Source organism: Coregonus lavaretus (genome assembly GCF_964263955.1).
Source record: "Coregonus lavaretus genome assembly, contig: HAP1_SCAFFOLD_3241, whole genome shotgun sequence".
Classification (NCBI taxonomy): Eukaryota; Metazoa; Chordata; class Actinopteri; order Salmoniformes; family Salmonidae; genus Coregonus; species Coregonus lavaretus.
The window spans coordinates 30,392-36,391 of NW_028158482.1; the positions used below are offsets into that span (position 1 = coordinate 30,392).

At 40.0% G+C, this 6,000-nt stretch overlaps 1 long non-coding RNA gene across 1 annotated transcript; it reads right to left on the minus strand.

Annotated features, from left to right (window-relative positions):
* Nucleotides 1-376: 376 nt before the first annotated feature.
* Nucleotides 377-898, minus strand: LOC311123933. The gene is made up of 3 exons (XR_014612666.1): nt 740-898; nt 588-638; nt 377-488 (listed from the first exon to the last, which is right to left on the minus strand). It is a non-coding gene; the product is annotated as an uncharacterized lncRNA (long non-coding RNA).
* Between the last annotated feature and the right edge of the window lie 5,102 nt (nt 899-6,000).

Below are 6,000 nucleotides of genomic sequence, written 5' to 3' on the forward strand. Positions count from 1 at the left end.
GCTAAATGCGTCGTTAGATTCTTTTTTGCCCTTCCGCGTCACTTTCTACACAGAAGACATCCGCTAAACATAGAATCAAGCTGTTTATCTGTCTCTCTGTGACTTACGATAACTTCGACAGGAAGTTGACTACAAATACAAAGTTGCCAATATCTTTGCAATTCAACAAGCGAAGGATAAAAATATGCTTCAACTGAAAACCGAGATGACTGCATTAGAAAATAAATCCAGTAGGCTGTATAGGCCTATGTTTCAATCATATTGAAATCAATTTCATGTTCAGTCAATTTACTTCTATTTGTAGGCTACACTGTCTGTAATTTTGACATCTTCGGCCATTATAAAAACGATACATCGTTAAAACACTAGTAAGCTTAAGTTCCATCGCTATCAGGAAACCGGGCCCTGGTCTTTACCTTTGCACTTTGCTGGCTGGTCCTTCTGAGGGTTCAGAGTCTTTGACTCAGTTGCAGTAACCATGGAGACATCTGACAAGACAAAGGAAAATGGAGGATGTTAATACCACACTCCATGTGTGCAGTTGTATAACACTTTCAATGTACAAAAGAACTGTAAACTAAGATGACCTTTGCACTGGGTCTGTTTGACCTCAGCACCAGCTGAGAAGATGGAGGAATCTGGGAGAGAGGGAGTTGGGAAACAGACAGTATAAGTTAAGGTGTTGAAGCTAACCTCACATATCACACTTTATTCTCCGTCTATTCCCTCTCCTTTTTACCTTTGACCTCCAGCTCTCTCATTTGTTTCTCCATGTGTGTCATATTTTCTTCTGCACTTAGTCTCTTTTCTTTCAGGAGCTCTCTCCTGTCTCCTTCCCTTGCTTCCTTCACACACTTATTTTCATCTTCCTTTCTCTCTTCCCCGTCTCTTCTTTTTCTATCGCTCAGGGTCTCCGTTAGCCTGGCTTGCTTTTTCAGCCTCTGTTGTTCTTCTCCCATCTTTCTCTTTGCTTCTTCCACCTTTCTCTTTGCTTCTTCCACCGTTCTCTTTGCTTCTTCCATCATTCTCTTTGCTTCTTCCACCTTTCTCTTTGCTTCTTCCATCTTTCTCTTTGCTTCTTCCACCTTTCTATTTGCTTCTTCCACCTTTCTCTTTGCCTTCCTCTCTGCTTTCATCCATGCATCTTCCTTTCGGTTTTCTTCTTCCTTCCAGTAAAACTCTTTCCATTCCTCCACTCTCTTCTTTTCAGATATCTCCCACTTGTCTCTCTCCTCCTGTCTTTTCTTCTGGAGCGCCATCTGTTTCTCTACCTTGTGCCTCTCAGATTTCTCCATTAACCTCCTCCTTTCCTCCTCCATCTCTCTCTCCCTTTCCCTCATTCTAATATCCATCAACAGCAACTCTTCATCCTTCATCTGATTTATTTTTGCATGCTCCTTCTTCTCCTCCCTCTTCATCCTCTCAAGTCTGTCCCTCTCCACTTCCTTCAACACCATCTCTCTATTCATCTCCAGAGACTGTCTCTCTATCCATCTCATCTCCCCCATACAGGCCAATTGCTTCAGCTCCGTCCTTAGCAGGCCCACCTCAACATGCAAGTCGCCCTGACCAATACTGTGCACTTCCAATACGAATGAGCTCTAAAAGAGAGTTCCTAAATGTTAGCAACCTACAGGATGCTGCTAATGGAAAACAAATCCTTAAACAACCTAAAGACAGCATCGACATCAAAAGAAATTAAGCAAATCACTTTTAACAGTTCCACATAAATGTTTTACCCAATTGCCAAAGATTAATTTGACATTAACGTAAATTCCAAATTGACAGAATTTACATTTACAGTGGGGGAAAAAAGTATTTAGTCAGCCACCAATTGTGCAAGTTCTCCCACTTAAAAAGATGAGAGAGGCCTGTAATTTCATCATAGGTACACGTCAACTATGACAGACAAATTGAGAAAAAAAATCTAGAAAATCACATTGTAGGATTTTTAATGAATTTATTTGCAAATTATGGTGGAAAATAAGTATTTGGTCACCTACAAACAAGCAAGATTTCTGGCTCTCACAGACCTGTAACTTCTTCTTTAAGAGGCTCCTCTGTCCTCCACTCGGTACTGTCACGCCCTGGCTCTGGGGACTCTAGTATGTTGAGCCAGGGTGTGAGTTTTCATTTGTGTTTGTTCTGGTTTTGTATATCTATGTTGGCCAGGGTGGCTCCCAATCAGAGACGGCTGTAGCTCGTTGTCTCTGATTGGGAGTCATACTTAGGTAGCCGTTAGGCATTCATTTGGTGTGGTTTCTTGTTCCGTGTTGGTTTGTGAATGTAACCAGGGACGTCACGTTTTCGTTTTGTTTTTGTTCGTGTGATCATCAATTAATAAATATGTTCGCATTCCACGCTGCGCCTTGGTCCTCCTCTGTTCCCGACGATCGTGACAACTACTTCCCGCGGCTATGCATCCTGTGATTATAGTGACAGTATGTCCAATAAACATGACCTCTCAGTGTCCCTATAGCCATTCAAACTACTATTAAAGCCTTTTACCCTATGCGGTGCCTTTCATCAATGCCTACATTTCTAGTGCCGCTAACACATTATTTTGCATCTCACCATAAAACAGCCCTGTATCCAAACTAAACAAGCTGTGACAAACCAATTATGCAAACTTCTCTTTATACTATAGATTTTGTGTAAATCTTTTCAAAAATGTTTATAGTATAGTACACTATGCTGTTAAATGTGTTTTAAGACAGTACTAATCAATTCAATCTCATTAGAAATCACTCTCAGGTTCGGTAATCTAGATTATACAGTAATCAGTTTAGATAAATGAATGCATACCAATATTTAACCATGAAAATATTCATTTAAACATAAGACAGGAATTTGATACTCGCAGTAGGCTACGCAAAGTGATATGAAATTCTATCATATTTGCCTAAAACCGTCCTCTCCATTATAGTAGATTCACCATAACTTTAGGAACAATTTAGAAACATTACTTACCAATATGATGACTTTCTCCAACTAACCTTCTCTCTGAATGTTCTCCCACCTAAGATTCTGGCCTAATGGCAAGAGGATTCTATCTTCTTATGACCCCATTATGACATCACTCCAAGATGGCATTCTACTCATCCTCAATGCTTCACTATGTACAACTACAGACTCCCAGTTCATTGTAATGGGACTCTGACAAAGCTGTCATTGCTCACACAGCCACTACATAACAGAGATGTGTTGTGTTCCAATTAAACCAATGATTCTTTGTTAGTGAGATCATTGATTATACAGTACTGGCCATTGAAGACTTTGTTTTCTTGAATGATCTACTGCAGTGACTAACTAGCACATAGATTGATCTGCTTTGCAGCAATACATTTTGTGAGAAATGCATTCAATCCCTTTCAACGTCCAAACTTCATGGAATTAACAAAAGCATAATTTTACAATACAGAGAAACTGTTTATGACCTGCTTGACCTCAAACGAGAGTCCAGAGAAATAAGAAAAAAATGACCTCACGCTAGGGAAGATTTACAAACCACCTCCAGGAGAGTCTAAAGACCTACTGCACCCAATGTACTAGTTACTTTTAGCAACGCAGCTGTATTTACAGTACACACACTAGCGTTGCTTTCAAATGTACTCGGTTGCACAACAACAGTCCTTGGGAAGCCAGAAGTTAAATACAATTCCATTTAAACTTAATGTGCCGGTGGGCAGGGCGGTTGGTCATTATGAGAGGGGTAATTTGAGACAAAATATCTAAAGGATAATATTATTGAACAGACTTTACAAACGTGGGTCTGTTGTAGACCCACTTCCTCTCGGCTTACCTCATGTCAAAATAAAACTCATTTTTTGTCCACCTATGGCACAAAATCAAGGACTATAAGTGCTGGATAGAACATAGACTTAGATAGACATGGCATCATTGTATCTGTCCCATTATGGCGTCTGTGAGAGCATGGGGCACTGCCATTAAGGCCATCTCCATTTTGAAGTAGTCAATTTTCTTCAACTACTACTTTTATGAGTTGGTAAACAAACTGAAAGGGTGCATACTGCCACCTGGAGTGTGTTGTTTGAACAGATATAATGCCAAGGTTGGCGATTTACTGGCACCTGTAGTTATGGAATGTTTGCTCACAAGTATAATTCATTGGCTGATCCCTCTTGGTGACCTGGATGGAATTCTGTGATCCTTCCTTAACCCCTAGGAAGTCCCATCCAGTTCACTACTTCAAAATGGTGAAAGTCCTCAATGGTGCTGCCCATGCTAAAACGATCAGGATTTTGGCCACTAGAGTCCTCTATCTATCTCTATTGGACAGAAGTAGTAGGCCTAACATGAAAGTGAAATAATAATGGTCCGTTTGAGTGTCATTCTGACGTTTTTAAAATACATAACACTTATTTAATTGTATTTATTTTACAAATATACACATAGGCCTACAATCATATTAATTATATTTTATTTTATTGAAATATTTGCTCTCTGAACAAGCTCATCTCAAAGCCTCTTTCTCTAGCACCAAAATTGGAATGCGTCGTGACGTCAAGCGTAATTTCAGCCCGTCCCCTTTTGGTGAATGGAGAATCCGCTATCCAATTGTGGCAGTCGAAAACAGCAACATTGTTTCCTTGTGTAGAGAATGGGTCTCAGTAACCCGATAAATTACTAAAGAAATGCTTAGATTAAGATAACATTGATACGCTCTCTAAGTCACCCAGTGTGGTGACTTATTGGTGAAGACATGGAAAAACAACCGAGGTTATTGGCATCCCAACTCCTCCTGAAAAACAGCGTCTTCGAAGTATTGTTAAACCGTGTGATTCTGACATGGAAAGAGATTCCGGCCAATAAAAAACGCGTTTCACCCGTTCAAAGTCGGTAAGTGTCAAAAGATAAACTGGGTATTAAGTGCAAAGATATATGCTGCTAATATATTCCGACTGAGACATCTAGGGACAGATAGGTGATTTATAGTCTATAGGATGTTCTCTTTGTTGGATATATTCGCTATCCACATTCGCGTAAACAAGTAACGTGCGCATTCACAATTCTCTGGATCTTAGTCTCAAAATATATAAATGTTTTGTTGCCTGCCCCTAACCTTTTTGCTGATGAAAGACAATACATTATTGTTATTGTCAACGAATGACATGGTATGTTAAAGCCTAAATTAGGCGTAGATGTAAAGGGCACTCTATAGGCCTATCTGAAACAGACAACAAGGACAGTTTAGTGCAGTCTTTTGTTTTTATTTTATAGATGAATTTGTACCATAGCAGCGAGACTATCCATTGGCCAGAACTTAGTTTTGAAAGCAAGCCAATTCTGAGTTGTTGAATGTTTGACAGCTGGGCCGCGGAATGCGGCGGCGGCCCTGGCTTGGGTAGATTCACTATGTCGGGTCAATTGGATGTTACGCGATTTGTTCTTGGAGTTTGCAATCGCCTCATACGGTAGGCCTAATAACCGCTATAGTGCTTGCACGGTAGCCTTCGTGTTGTCAGTCTATTCCCACTGCATTTAAACGCACAAAGCATCATACGGTTCATTATGTGTTAGTCTTTATTATAGGCTAATTAGATTAAACGTTATTTATTGATGAAATTGTAATTATAGCCTACTAGGTTACATGAGCCAACATGTCTGAATGGTAGATGCTACATAGGCTGCGTCTACTTACACAGGCAGCCCAATTCTGAGCTTTGTTTCCACTAATTGGTCTTTTGACCCTAAACATCAGATATTTTCACTTAGATATTTTTCAGGTCAAAAGACCAATTAGTGAAAAAAGATCAGAATTGGGCTGCCTGTGTAAACGTAGCCATAGTACCACATCCCTTGTCACCCAAGATTCAGATGAGGAGCAAACATAGAGACAGAAGACTCCTCTTTGTGTCTGTGACATTAAGGCTATCTCAATTTTAAAGTAGTCATTTTTCTTCTTCATGATTGGCTGATCCGTCCAGATGACCTGATTGGACATCCAACAGGGTCACCAGGAGAGATCATGAAGTGGAA